The sequence below is a fragment of the Phocoena sinus genome, chromosome 4, assembly GCF_008692025.1.
Source record: "Phocoena sinus isolate mPhoSin1 chromosome 4, mPhoSin1.pri, whole genome shotgun sequence".
Taxonomy (NCBI): domain Eukaryota; kingdom Metazoa; phylum Chordata; class Mammalia; order Artiodactyla; family Phocoenidae; genus Phocoena; species Phocoena sinus.
Window position 1 is genome coordinate 27,585,093 of NC_045766.1, and position 15,831 is coordinate 27,600,923.

The 15,831-nt window shown below is 39.2% G+C and overlaps 1 pseudogene; it reads right to left on the reverse strand.

The window, feature by feature from the left end:
* Positions 1-14,666: 14,666 nt before the first annotated feature.
* Positions 14,667-15,132, reverse strand: LOC116753376 (annotated as a pseudogene).
* Between the last annotated feature and the right edge of the window lie 699 nt (positions 15,133-15,831).

Genomic DNA, 15,831 nt, shown 5'->3' on the forward strand with positions numbered 1-15,831 from the left:
ATAAAGAGTGGAAGAGAGGAAGCGCCCGCCGCTTGAGGACTTGTCCGAGTTTCTTTGGCCCTCTGTCTAGACCGCCCACCCACGTCCAGCCCCGCGAGTCTCCCCCTGGCTTGGGGCCTCCACACGCGGTCTTGAGTCTCGGTGCCCGCGTGTGTCCGGAAGCAGCGGGCACTGCGGTTCCGCCTGCGGCAGGACTTTTTGGTGGGCGCGGGGGCAGCCCCTTTCGCCCCTTCTGGGGTTTCCTCCGGCCCTGCCCCGGGCTCCCTCCCTGCAGCCCCAGCTGCCCGGGGCCCGGCCACCCGGGGGCTGCTCTGGACCTGACGCAGGCAGCGCGGTCGCTGACGTCAGGGGCTCCTGGTGGCCCGAGCCCCGGCCACGAGGCACCCGGCGCGAGCGTCATTAATTATCAGGCGCCAAATATTGCGAAGAAAGCTCAAGCTTTTCAGGCTGGAACTGATTTTGAGATTTATATGTATCTATCTATCTATCTATATATATATTGGTGTGGGGAGCGGGAAAAGAAGAGAAAAAAAAAGTGGAGTGGGAAACAATGATTCGGTTTCTCAAAGCATAGTTAGTAACTTCGCACCCTCCAGCGTCCAGGTCCGCCCCCTGGGTGCACCCTTCCGTAGGTGTGGGCTCCTCATTTTGTACCTGGTTTGGGAGGTTCTTGGTGGACGCGCCAATATTTGTTCCTGCGAGACTCGCATCGACAACTTCCCTGTAGATTCAAGCTTGAGGAGTTCAATCATCTCCAGCACCCAAGGGGATGAGATGGGGATGGGCATTGCGTCCTAAACCTGGATATAGGATGTTCATAGCACCCTTTCCATTGGGTTAGATCCTTAGCCAGAGATCTGATATTATTATTGTTGTTGTTGAGTAAAAAGAGGGGGGAAAACCCCACGTACACCGATAGGGCCAAGATAAATGAGCAGTGCAATTCGGTATCAGCAACGAAACCTTTCATTTGTAGCATCGAAAGCAGCTGTCCTTTTTTCTTTTGTTTTAAAAGGAATTAGACATATAGTATCTAGCTCAAAATAGAATTTTAAGCGGCAAAAACTTCTTCAAAATCACACCAGGTCTTGGTTCTAGCTCTAATACATTTTCAAAAACCCTTTCTCTGAGGATCACTGCCGAGTAAACAGAGGGCACAGCAGGGTCATTGTGAGACGAATTCTCTCTTGGGCTCTTCCCTGCAAAGGAAAAAAAAAAACATCATGCAGTATGATAAATTCCACAGGTGATGGTGAAGTGATTTTCTGAAAAAAAGAAGAAAGTGAAATTAGAATTAAACAAAAACCTAGCCAAATTAAGACAATTTTTATGTAAGTGGAAATAATAATCCACAAATTCAAACGTCTTAAATATTATCTTATTTGTCATAAATAATTTCCTTGAAATTGGCTAGTTGAATTAGCCATTTGGAAGATCCTGAATATAAAAATAAAACTCATATATATCACTGCATATAGTCAGTAAATAGAGGCTCTCACAAATATAAAATTATCTTCATACATATGAATACAGAATGTATTTGATAGTACCCATGGAGTCAGAACACAAAGCCTCTCTAGTTATATCTATAGGAGGTTAGAAATATCCTGAAAAGTACTTAAATGGCAGGTAATTTGTTTAGAGTTTCACAGACAGAAAAAGAATGGACTGAACTTTAATTTTTCTTTTGAAACTTTTAGAGCCCTGTAGCCAGCTTTTGATTCAGAAGTGTGATGGTGACCATTTTATTCTGAAATCAGTAATTTATTTTTAACCAGTAATTATATGATAAACGTTTAACAAGTATATACTGATTTCTCAGAAGTGGACAGCAACTATTTTGTAAAATATGAGGAAAAATGGAGCTCATTCTTAAACAAAGTGTAAATATATTTGTAGTATTGAAATCTTTATAGAGAATTTTAAAAAAGATTAAAAGGTCACATTAATAAATGTACAAAATTCCACAAACACGCACCAATAAAGATTTCCAGGAATTGTGTGTTAAAAGTATTTGAAAAGAGATACCTGCACACAAAAAGAAAAATAAAAAGGAACCTTAGGGTAAATAAAAACAAAGGTCCAGGGTCCAACCTTTTTTCTCCTTAATTATTATTACCCGTTTTTATGGCTTGTAATACCTAGACTTTTGTTTAAAATTCTAAAAGTGTGTGTTAACTGTAATAAAAAACATTTGAAGTTAAGGACAACAGTTAATCAGCATTCAACAACTTCCGTTTCTATTTTACTTGCTACTACTTTTATATACTATAAATATTTCCAGAGAGCTCTGCTCTTTTTTGGTACAGTAGGATGAAATTTATGGGTCTAAGATGTTTTCTGGACTATATATATTATACTCTGGCTGAGAAAAACCTTAAAATATTCATTAGATTAAAAAAGCTAATATTGTTATAGTTCCTGAATCAATAAATATTTACAGATTTAAGGCAATAATTGAATTGAAGTGCCAAATTTCAAGGTCATTATGTGTGTATGTGTATCTTCACATAGTAATTTGTACAAGTTGGGCGGTATCCTATGGGGTTTATGTGATTTTTGGTGCTGCCTCAGTCATGATTTCACTTGCTGACCTGGTAAAGTCAGTTGATATCCTTGGCTCTTAGCTTTTTCACTTGTGAAATCAGTGCCCTAGATAAGATGCTCACTAAATTTTTATATAGTTCTTAAAGCAGTGGTCTTACTTACTCTTACTTATGGATTAACATTTTAAAAACTTTTAAAGGTAGAATTTTATTTGTGAAAAAACTAAATCAGGGAAATCTACTTAACTGATTTGGATATAAATGCAATCGACTAGCAATTCCTATTGTAAAACCTCATCGTTAAGGTTTTTTTTCGTGAGTCCTGTTTTAGAAATATGCATTCTATTAAACGGGGCAGGGTGGGGGGGGGATACAGGAAACCTATCTTTCTTATCTTGAAAAGGAAATAACATACATTCCTAATGTTTTGTTTATGCGAATTACAAAGAATATTTTCATAAACCTGGGGCAGAGGGTACTTAGGAGATGGAAACATTATTAAATTCAATTGTTTAAGGGCTTGCATTTGGGAATTGTGAACTTTAAGTTCTGGTCATATGCAAATATATGTTTGCTATATGTATTAATTCACTGAATTTACAAATCCCACTATGTAAAATAACAAAAATAAGAGGAAAACACAATTCTCTTGCACACTTTTATGGCTGGATCAGTGTGAAGAGCTAAATATATTGAGTATATAATTCAAGCTACAGGTTTTGCAGCTGTAGCTTATTACTTACCTATCAGCTGACTGCATTTGACTGGACCAATTAATTGATTAATTAATTAAAGCAACAAACTTTAAAGTATGGTCGTTGTTATTGAGACTATGGCATTTCAAAAAAAAAAAATCCAAATGCTTTCTTCCCTCCAGGAATATAATAGGAGAGACACATAGAATTAAACAAAATGTAAGGTAAGATATGGTATTTGTCATGAGAGGCATAAACAAAATTTGATTGGGCAATGTTTGACGTTTTGATCACTTGCTGATTTACAAAATCAGAGCAAAATTTCACATCAAAAACTTTTCCTTCTCTCTCCTTCATACTCTCCTTTCCTCCATTCCCTCCCCTTACCTCCTCCCTTTTCTCTTCCCCTCTCCCTGGCTCTGAAACCTAAGGCAATATGACATTTTCAAAAGACCTTTCTTGGAGTGGTGGCAGTGGGTTTGAGAGATTGCTTCTTGAATCCTCTCCAGGCTTTTGTCTTTTGGGGGCAGTTTTGTCCGAGTGCCCATCTATAGCCAGCTAACCTGGGCTCCCATAGATGAGCTTAAGCTCTGTGAATGCTGGGTCTTAGGGCTGGTCAGAGCTTTTCAGCTACGAGGGTGTCCATTTTTATGGTTGAAGTGGGTCAGACCAAGCAGAGACCAAGTTCTGACAACTCCAGACAAATATTTGAAAAGAGGACACTCGTCGCCAGGACATTCACACTTTGCAGAATTGTGCAGGATTTCTCTCTCTTCCATTATTTGTTTGATCTAATACAGATTCCCTTGTCACTAACAAAAAAGCCTTTTTCTCCTTTTTATGATGGTTCATTTGTTCATTTTTATTGTTTTAAAATTATTTACTATAAAAATTTCAGCATACTGACTACTTTTTTTTTCATGAATTTTCTATCTGTTCTGAAATGTTAAGCGGTTGAGCCATGTTTTTCCTTTCCCTGAGGCTGATTTTATTCTCTGGCAGTATTTTCCAAGGAAATTTTATGTCCTCCTTATAACTATTTCATAGTCACCCCATGAAACCAAGGAATAATTAATTTTCTCCAAAATGGGTTGCATTCAAGTGTTTTAGAAGCTCTAAGTAGGACTAACCTGTAGCTAATCAAAGATGTAGAAATAACTGGTCAGTTTATATGTTATTTCAAATTCCTCTTTTTTCTCCTTTGTTGCCGTTCCTTGGGTCAATTGGAAAGTGGCACAACCCAGACCAGTCTCATTAGTACTTGCTGGCTGTTTGGATGAGTAGATTCAGGCAGGAGGTGTTGCAAAATGTGTTTGAGGACTTGGTTTTGTCATTTTCATGTGATTCCTATCCTGTTTGTAAAATAAAGTCTTCATTCTGAACAATTTCTAGCATATACAAAAGTAGAGAGAATAATGTAATAAATCTCCATCACCCAACATCAATATTTATCATCTCATAGCCAATTTAATTTTGTCTATATTTCCATCCACTGTTCTCCCCCAGGATTATTTTAAAGCACATTCTAGACATATTATTTAATATGTAAATATTTATTATTTAACTAATATATAGTTAATGTTTGCTACAAAGCCGAGTGGTTTTTTCAAAGCAACTAGTGTGTTTTTCTGAAACACTGCCTGGTTTGAGCTTTTAGGTTGCTATTCTTGATCCTTTTAACAGTTTTGCTTCCAATACCAGAGCCTTTATTAGCCACTGGAATCAAGGAGCTCTGTAGTTCTCAAGAGGACAAGAATAATTCAGTTGATTATCATCATAATCAATGAAGATGGAAGCTTCAAGTGGGATATCTCACAATTCCCAGAGTCTAGTAGCCAGAGTGGAATCAGAATAATTTACTAAAAAGTTTCTGAGTTTGGGAAAATGTGATGACTATAAATTTCTTTTATAAAAAAATAATATGAACTTGTGCTGGTATGGAAAAACCATTGTACTTGAAAAACTATTACCGATGTGCATTGGATTTCAGCTTCAAACTACCCAAGGCAACCCCCCAATTATTGATACAATAATAAATATGAATTCGTGCACTGTGACTTAAGTGTAATGTTTTCTTATCTCCTTAAATTGTATGAAGCCGTTTGCTGTGGTTAATTTTTTTTTTTTTTTTTTTGCGGTACGCAGACCTCTCACTGTTGTGGCCTCTCCCGTTGCGGAGCACAGGCTCCGGACGCACAGGCTCAGCGGCCATGGCTCACGGGCCTAGCCGCTCCGCGGCATGTGGGATCTTCCCGAACCGGGGCACGAACCCGTGTTCCCTACATCGGCAGGCGGACGCTCAACCACTGCGCCACCAGGGAAGCCCCTGTGGTTAATTTTTAAAAAGAGAGTACTGATTCCTTAGAAATCTATGCCAAACTATTTATGGATGAAATAGTATGATGTCTAGAATTCGCTTCAAATAATCTTGGGTGGGGTTTGTGAGTGAGTGTAGGAAGAATCAAGATTTTTATTGCTGGGTGATGGGTACTTGGGGGTTCATGATAATATTCTCTCTACTTCTGTAAATAATTAAATTTTTTAATAAAATAGTAAAAAAAAAAGCCAGGAAAATCCCACTAAAGTGTCTATCTATCCATTCATCTATCAGCAGAGAAGTCAAAAGTTAGAATGAAAATGTTTGGAATTTAAAATTTAAAAGGTGGAGGTTTATTTCCTTCATCTTGGACTACCTATGTGTATACTTGGAAAAGCCAATGAACCTCTTTTAATTTGGGTTTTCACATGTATAAAAATACTCCACCTGGATTAAATAAATGCCAGTATTGTTCCAGATACCCCTATATGTTAGATATCAATTCCTAACACCTTGCAAGCAAAAATATTGCTTAATAATTTAAACTTGCAGTTACTTGAATGTTTGCCATCTAATTGTTTTGAGATCTATGGAAAGATCTAGCTGTTACTTTCTGCTTGTTGTTGTTTTGTGCACTGATTATGATAGAACCTTTCTCAGTATGTGGGGAAAATAATGATTGCTATAGATTTTAAAATGAGATTATTGCTACAGCATAATGCTGGGCCATCCACTTGCCTGGTGGGAGATGTGGACTCTTGAAGTTCAGGGTTAACCCCTACCTCATTGTTTCTTCCTGTATAGCATATCTGCCCTTCAGACTTCATTTCTGGGCCATTCCTGCTGGATGTAGAAAACATATCAGCCTCCTCAGCTTCAATTCATTGGGGAACTTGGAGCTGAATCATGATTTTCAGTCTTGGGTTTTCAGAGCAGGTCTCTGTTTTTAGATTATGTTGCCCTTCCTCATTGTCTAGCCAGGTCTGCAATATTAGGGATGAGAATCAGTAAACCCTTCAAAATGGCAAACCTACCTTCCTCCTAACCTGATCTTCCCATAGATTGGGACTCTACATGAGCTGGCTATGCCAGATTTTCCTGCCTGGGACTCAGATCTCCCCTAGGGTACAAAAAACAGTGCTAGACCTTACGCTGAGACTAGAACATTAGAACTGTTCTAGTCCTTTCCTTCCCGGGGCTAGATCCTGGTCCATACATCTCCAGTAGCTGTGGTTCTCTTGATAGCACTCAGAAATGGTGGCTTTTCTTATCACTGTGCTATGCCTGCTGCAACAGACTTCTGGTACCAAACCGTAGCTGAGCATGCCAAGCTCTGGAAGCCATGCAGTGAACTGACTGACCTTCCTTGGTCCAACCTTTGCCATCAAGTAAGCGTTTCCCAGAGGGTTTGCATCAGAATCATCTGGGGGATGTTTGTAAAAATTCAGATTCCTGGACTTTACTCCAGATCTAATGAATCAGAATGTCTGGGTCAGGGTGTCCATCAGGAATGTGCATTTCATTTTATTTTTTATTTTTTCGGCTGTGCTGCATTGCTTGTGGGATCTTAGTTCCCCGACCAGGGATTGAAACCACGCCCTCTGCAGTGAAAGCACAGAGTCTTAACCACTGGACTGCCAGGGAATTCCCAGGAATGTGTATTTTAATTAAATGCAGTTTAAAAATCACTAACTAAAGCCCTAGACTTTGCCTTTGGATTTGGGCTTTTCTCTGAACCCAAGTTTTCTTTTCTTTCTCTGGTTTCCATTGCTATGATTTTAAATTGCCTGATTCCTGTGCTTTCTAGTGTCTGGACTTTAGTAGAGATTCAGAAAAACAACAGCAACAATAATAAGAAGAACACTGGACTGGTTCTTAGCAAGCAAGGCTAGTTGTCTCAAACGTACTACTTGTGTTACCACCAGTTCCCTTACTGAAATTCACTGTCTTCTTCTTGATCTAGCATTAGAGTATGAATAAATGCATGATGTTAGTAATAATAACTCACATGAAAGTGCCTTTCAGAAAGTTTAAAATCACTATAGAAGTGCAATGTATTATTTAACAAACAGTTAATGAACTCATAGTCTATTTGGGGGCACTGTACAACTTGCCCCCTGAACACAGTACAAAGGAAATGAAGGATGTATTTTCTGCCTGAGGAAAACCTATAATGAAGATAACAGGCACACATAATGTTACAGGAAAACAATCAGAAAGCAACATACCTGATTCATATCCCAAATATTCTCTTTAGTGATGCAAATCTGAGTTCTCTGGAAGATACTGGATAACCATGTGTTTATGTACCAACTGTTGTATCTGTTTATGTTATCTATGAATTTATGTAGTCATCTCTATCAAATGCCTACTGTCCATTATATCTATATTTTTCTGTTTTTAAGTGAATGTGAGGTGCTTAGAATGTAAGCTCCATGCAGGCGAGCATTTTTCTCTGTTTTCTTTACTGATGTGTTTTTACTACACAAACTGTGTCAGCTACATAATGTATGTTCAATAAGTATTTGTTGTCTGACTGTCCTAATGGTTGACTAAATGAAGGTAATCAGAAAATAGTTTCAAGAGGTGATGAGTGTAAGGGAGATCTCACAGGTGTCCATAGGTACATAGGAAATGGTTGTAGGGGGAGGACTGTGGGACTGTAAAATAGAACTGTCTTGGGGGGGAGCGGGGTGAATGTCTCCACATTTGACAGTTTTGGTCTGCCTCCTATGGGCCAAGTCAGTTACCGACAACTTGGGGTGGTTGTAATTGTGATTTTCTGGCTCTGAGGGGGAAACCCCTCGCCTTTAGATCTGAGACTGTTGAGTAGTGGAACTTAATTCTGTTTGGGGATGTAGGCATGGGGAGGTGCTTTTTAGAATTGGAATTTTTTTTCCTTTAGGAATTTTGTCTGTTTGCCTACACAAATACTTTGGACAGTGGCACACATTTGCCAAGTTTGACTGGTTGTGGTTTCATTTGTAGCGTTGTCTCCTTTGCAATTTCAGCTTCCAATCCATACAAGGAAAGAGAGGAAGATTTTCTCTTGGAAACTATTAGTGAGGTTAGTCAAAGTTGAACCAGCTACTGATCATATACCACTTGTACCCAACCAGGATTCTAAATCCATCTGGAATATAATTTGGCAATCTTTTGATCTATATTATATGTGAAATTTTAATTGTTAAAAAAATTACTTGCACATATAGCAGTTTGTTGTTTGTATCCCAGTACTGAAGAATAGTGATACCGTGTGTGGACATATATTTTAAAAGTGCAGTTTTCAACCTTTCATTCACTCAACAAATATTTATTGCCTGCCTCCTAAGTGCCAGGCCCTCTTCTAGGTTCTGGAGACAAGGTGGTAAACAAGTCAAAGTTCCTTGTGGAAATTACATTCTAGTGGGAAGACAGGTGATGATAATAAACTCGGAAAGAACACATATAAAATGGAACTTCAGATAGTCTTAAGTGCTCTGTTAAACCAAAATAAGATAATGTGTTAGAGAAAGCCTTGAAGGGTGGAGAGGCTCGCGTAATCAGTGGCCTTTCTGAAGTGTCAGCGTTTGAGCTGAGACCCAAATGATGTGCAGGAATTAGCTATGAGAAGAATAAGGGGTAGGGGATTCCAGCTGAGGAAAGAGCATATACAGGTCCTGGTCAGGAACTAACTTGATGTGTTCAAGTATTTGCTCAGTGCCCATTTTGTGCCAGGTACAACATACTCTAAAGTACTAGGGAAATGTTGATGAATAAAACAGGCATTTTGGGTTCCAGCTCTCATAGAACTATGTTCCAGTGGGAAAGAAAGACAAAACAAAAACAAACAAAAGTATCAGATGATAATAAATGAATACTAAGTGAGAAGGAATAACATGATAGGAACTTTTTGGTGGGGCCAGAGAATGCGTTTCTGAGTAACTGACCTGTGTATTAGGAAGGTGGCAATATGAAATTCACACTTGTGTCACATCCTCCCTTTGGATATTTCAAGTGATGGGTTGGTACATAGTAATACAGGCTGAGGATAATGTGTGACACCTGTAGATTTACCTGTAACCCCAGCACTTTCTCTTCTGCTGATGAATGCATGTGGGAATGCAAGGAACTACAACTGTTTGAGTTTACAAAAAAGAGAAATAATTTGTAAATTTATGTACTTTATTATTAATAGTAAATTACATACAGCTCTCCTCACCAAGGGTTTGGGATATTTAGGGTCAAAATATCTGTCTTAATTGATGGGAATGTATGGCAGAATTAAGGAGCTTTTGCTAAATAAGTATTAAAGAAGAGCTTTAATAGTGATGAAACTTTAAATAATGAGGGTATGCAAATTAATGTGGATTTGAGCAATCCTGCAAAGGCAAGAATCAGCCTTGGTTTTAGCCTTCTTATACTTTTTTATTAAAAGCAGTGGATTCAGCATTGAGAACATTGTTTTTTGTATTTTATAATTTTTTTCAAATGTTGGGATATTGCCTTATTTTATACCATGGAAAATGTATTGGATATTTAAGTTAAGAGTCTAACATTGCAAGGAATCCAATTCTGTTTAAAGTAGTTCATGTTAAAGGGTGTCTGTTGATAGGAAAGAGCGTAAGGAAACAGAGCTTACGTTCTGCATGTGGATGGCACTGAAAAGTAGGAGGCCACATGCCTCTCTGTCTCTACACATCTGCTCCATCTATTCTCCTGTTCCTCCCCTCTCATAAGCTTTCTTTCCTTACTTATCTTTTTTTCCGTCTCTCCAAAAATTCACTTTACATATGGCGTTGGTTTATAATGGTCTCAAATTCTACATGGCCTATAGTTCCAGTCTTCACAGTAGTCTGACTGACTTAATCTCTCCACGACCCTCTTCCAAATTTTTGGAAGAGTTGATCTGATTTTTTTCCACTTTGAATTAGATTGGTCCAATCTAATTAGACTCTGGTCCAATCAGCTATAGCTGGAGTAGGGGAGCAGCATATAGGGGCTACATAGTATGTACCTGTGATATATTAGGTAATTATTAACAAATAATATCCCCTTACGTAAAAAGTAGTTAATGACTATATCATGTTTAAAAACTTGAAACAATCCTTACAAGGGTAAAGTATCAATACTCTATTGATAGACTTTCCACCCACACCAATCACGAGCCCATTCACCCTTTCTCTACTCACTACTCTCCCTAGAGCTAAACTAGATTTGGAGATATACACATATATGCACATTCCATAGAAAATACATAATATTATATAAATTAATTTCTCTGTTTAACAAATATTAATTGAATACACTGGGCATTAGGCATTGAAAGAAGTGAATAAAGATCCTTGCCCTCATGGAGCTTACCTTCTAGGGGATGCAGACAGAGATAAAACTAAATAAATAAATGTCTTATATGGTATTTGAAAAGATCGTAAGTGCTGTGCAAAAAAAATAAATCCTGAGGATAAATAGGAAACAAACAGAGTGGTCAGAGAACAGTTCTAATTGAAGGTGACATTTGAGTCAAGACTTGTAAGAGGTCATCTAGAGAAAGGACATTCTAAACAGAGTGAACAGCAAGTGACCTCCATGTTCAAAGAGCACAAATTTCTGTGAGTCTGAAGCAGAATGAATGAGGGGAGAGTAGGAGCAGTCAGAGTGATTGAGAAATGCTGGGAGCTGGGGAAGGAGTTGGGTGACTGATCATTCAGGTTCTTGCTAACAAGTTTAAGGCCTTTGGCTTTTATTCTCTGTGAAGTGGAAGGCACTGTTAGGTTTTGAGCAGAGTAAGTTGATCTGACATATTTTAAGTGGATCATTATGGTTTCTGTGTTGAGACCAGACTGAAGGAGGCTGGCAGCGGCCGGCTGTTAGGAGGCTGTTGCTATGAGGCAGTCAAGAGCTCATAGTGACTTTGACAAAGAAGTACATACCAGAAAAGGTGGTGAGTAGTCAAGATTGTGGATTGATTCTGAAGGTAGAGCCAACAGAGGTTTCTTCTAGATTAGATGTCCAGGTGAGAGAAAGCAAGAGGTCAAGGTTGACAAGTTTCTGAACTGGAATAACTGCAATGCAGTTTTCATTAACTGAGATACAGAAGACTGTGGAAAGGGAAGGTTTTTAGTATGTGTGTGTGTCTATGGGAAAATCAGGAACTCGATTTTGGGAATGTTAAATTAAAGATGCCTTTAGACATTTGGGTGGAGTGGTTGAGCAGGCAGTTGGATTTGAGTCCTCAGCATAGTGACAGTATTTAAAGCCTTGAGACTGAATGAGATCACCAAGAAATGAATTTAACAGTAGAAAAGAAGAGGTTTAAAGCCCATCTTTGGCACCCCAATATTTATTTATTTTTTAATTAAAAAATTCTTTTGGGTGCGTTGGGTCTTCATTGCAGCGTGTGGACTTTCTCTAGTTGTGGCAAGCGGGGGCTTCTCTTCGTTGCGGTACGCAGGCTCTAGGCGCGTGGGCTCAGTAGTTGTGGCATGTGGGCTCAGTAGTTGTGGCACATGGGCTCAGTAGTTGTGGTGCACGGGCTTAGTTGCTTCACGCCATATGGGATCTTCCCAGACCAGGGCTTGAACCCGTGTTCCCTGCATTGGCGGGTGGATTCTTAACCACTGCACCACTAAGGAAGTCCTGGCACCCCAATATTTAGAAGTCTTAGAGATTTGCAAGAATTAGCAAAGGAGACTGAGAAACAGTGAGAAAGGAGGAAATACAGGAGAGGGTGGTGTCCAGGAAGCCAAGTGAGGGAGGTATTTCAAGAAGGAAGGGATGATCAGATGTGTCAAATATTGATTATAGGCCAAGTCAGATAAGTGATCATTTGATTCAGTAACACAGAGGCTATTTGACATAAGCAGTTGGGGTTGTGATGGTGGAGATAAAGATCTCTTTGAAGTGGGTTTGAAGGAGACAATAGGAAGAAAGGAATTGGAGACAATGACTATATAGGATGAATAAAATGGTAATATGTATTCTGCAAATTTTTCACAGAGCAATATGGGCTAGGGATTCATACTATTCTTTACAGCTCTATCTCACTTCTCTTAATCATTCCATAGCTTTCAATTCTACGAATGACCACAAAGTGTTTAAGATGGTTCTCTAAACAGGCCCTAACTCTCTGTTTTAGTAGCAAGAATGTCATTCATCCCTACCCTAACACACTAATACAGATGAAGTGTTAAGTGGAAATCCAGAGACAGTGGGAGAGGCCAAAGCATTTTCAATAGTCTATATGGGGACAAGAGTGGACAGCAGCCTGGCTGCAGTGGGGATTTCATAAGGAAACCAGTAGAAAATAAAGGTTCCTGGGCTTCCCTGGTGGCGCAGTGGTTGAGAGTGCGCCTGACGATGCAGGGGACGCGGGTTCGTGCCCCGGTCCGGGAAGATCCCACATGCCAACGCAACGGGAGAGGCCACAACAGTGAGAGACCCGCGTACCGCAAAAAAAAAAAAAAAAAAAAAAAAGAAAATAAAGGTTCCTAAACTGGTCTCTGAGAGCTCTGCTCCTTGGATTAGGACCAACAGTACACAGGCAAACATAGTCCTATGCCTCACAAGAGACACCCTTTCAGGCCATTAGATACTTCTGTCAGTAAAATATTTTTTTCAAAACATGTAAGTTTCCATAATTTGGCTGTGAAACCATTATAGCTCTCCATTTCCTTTGTGCTAAAGAGTGAAAGTTTTTTTAGTTGTTGTTTGGGTACCAATCTCTGGGATGAACATCTATCTGTGCTCTCTGATGCTATTCTCTGTACTCTCAAAACAACTCATCCTATTTTGGAATGCTTTCTAGCTAAGAACCTCTTTTAGTTCCAAACTCTCTCTTATGAAGACAGGAGCTGTCTCTCCCCAACATTCCACATTGCACAGCTGTTTATGAGGCTTGTAATTAATGAAGATTTGCTAACAATCACACACCCAGTGATGTTCCGGGCTTGTTGAGAGAAGCAAGGGTGGGCAGCAGTCATTGGGCTGGGCCTTCAACTGTGCATTTTGCCAATGGATGTAGATTAGCTATTATAGTTTTTAGTAAGAGAATTTCTGGAAGCTCTACTGGTGTGGTTCAGTCTATATTACTTGGGAAATATGGAATGATCTGAAATATAGAAAAATTAAAGGGGAATTTTCTGAACAGAATTAGGTTTTGTTGCTGTTGTTGTTGTTAGGCCTATTTAAAGAGTAGTAATACTATATCCTCTACCAATTCTTCACAATTTCCCCATTTATTATCTGGGTTGCTTGATTTCTATTTTCAATTGTTTATAAAATGATAGCTTCTGTAGCCAACCTCACTTTCTTTGTTCTGATGATGAGAGCTTGATCTAGTATGAAGGTTGAAAAGTCAAGTATCTGTAGGAGTCAAAGAAGGAACCAAGCACAGCAGCCCAGCATTAGAAGTCACTGGATAGAAAAAAAAAAAAAAATCACTGGAGGGAGATGAGGACTGGGGTGGATTAGTGAGAGAATGCTCTGCTCTAGTCAGTTGCCATGTGAGAATGTGTGCCTGCTCTTAATACTCCTCAAGTGTTTCAAGAGAAGCTAGGAATCTGGATTTTAACATGACATCTTTCATCTTGGAAATGTTGGCAACAAACTCAAAGTTTTAAGAAAAGCGCTCTGTAACCCAATACGTTGCGGGCCAAAGCAAACACATCTGCAGGCTGGATCCAACCCCAGGCCATCAGTTTGTGACTTCTGATCCAGATGGATCAGTGGTTATGGCGATGATTTGGGACTGGTTCTTTTCAGACTTAAAAACAACTGGTTGCTAGTGATCTAAACGTTCTCACTTACAAGTTGTTCTCTTCGTTTCCTGTTTTTGTAACAAATCTTAAATCACATTAGTCTGATATTTGAAACCTGCTGGTAAAAAGTAGAGGGACCATACATCCAGGACTGCCCAGCACAGCACTGGCTTAGGCCTGTAGCAGTTAAAATTATTAATACGGTTCCCTTTCATTCCTGACATGTTCCAGTTAGGACAATAAATTATATGGATGCTTTAATTAAGAGTCTCTTTTATCCCCACTCCCCCATTTTTCACTTACTTTTATTTTTTATTTATTATTTTATAGAAAAAACTTTTATGTTTAGAATTAGCCAGCTGGACTCAGTTTAGATGACCCCAATTTTGCTGGCAACATCCTAAGCATCGTACTCAGTGGAACATATGCCTTCTTCTCTCCATCAGGCCTGATCAGTGTTGACTCTGGCCATGTCAACGTCATAGAGCTTCTTCACAGCCTATTCAATTTGGTGTTTGTTGGCCTTGACATCCACAACGAACACTGGTGTGATATTGTCTTCTATTTTCTTCATGGCTTACTCTGTGGTGAGGGGGAACTTGGTGATGGCATAGTGGTCAAGCTTGTTTCTCCTAGGGGCGCTCTTCCGAGGATATTTGGGCTGCCTCCTGAGCCGCAGTGCTTTGCGCCGTCCGAAGATGTGTGACGTCCGGATCTCCTTTTTTTTCGTGGCCGTGGACGCCACCTTTCAACACTGCTTTCTTGGCCTTCAAAGCCTTTGCTTTGGCTTGGGCTTTCAGAGGAGCAGGGGCTTCCTTCTTCGCCTTCGGCGCCATCTTTGTGAAAAGGGGTCACTTTATTTATTTATTTATTTATTTAATTGTTATTGAAGTATAGTTAATCTACAATGTTGTGTTAGTTTCAAGTATACAGCAAAGTGATTCGGTCAGATTCTTTTCCATTATAGGTTATTACAAGATATTGAGTATAGTTCTCTGTGGTATACAGTGGGTCCTTGTTGTTTACCTACTTTATATATACTAGTATGTGTACATACATATGCATTCTGTGTGTATATATTATATATATATATATATATATATACTTTAACAGCTTTGTTGGAGTATAATTGCTTTACAATGGTGTGTTAGTTTCTGCTTTATAACAAAGTGAATCAGTTATACATATACATATGTCCCCATATTTCTTCCCTTTTGTGTCTCCCTCCCTGCCACCCTCCCTATCCCACCCCTCTAGGTGGTCACAAAGCACTGAGCTGATCGCCCTGTGCTATGCGGCTACTTCCCACTAGCTATCTACCTTACATTTGGTAGTGTATATATGTCCATGCCACTCTCTCACTTCGTCCCAGCTTACCCTTCCCCTCCCTGTGTCCTCAAGTCCATTCTCTACATCTGCATCTTTATTCCTGTCCTGCCCCTAGGTTCTTCAGAACCTTTTATTCTTTTTTATTTTAGATTCCACATATATGTGTTAGCATACAGTATTTGTTTTTCTCTTTCTGACTTACTTCA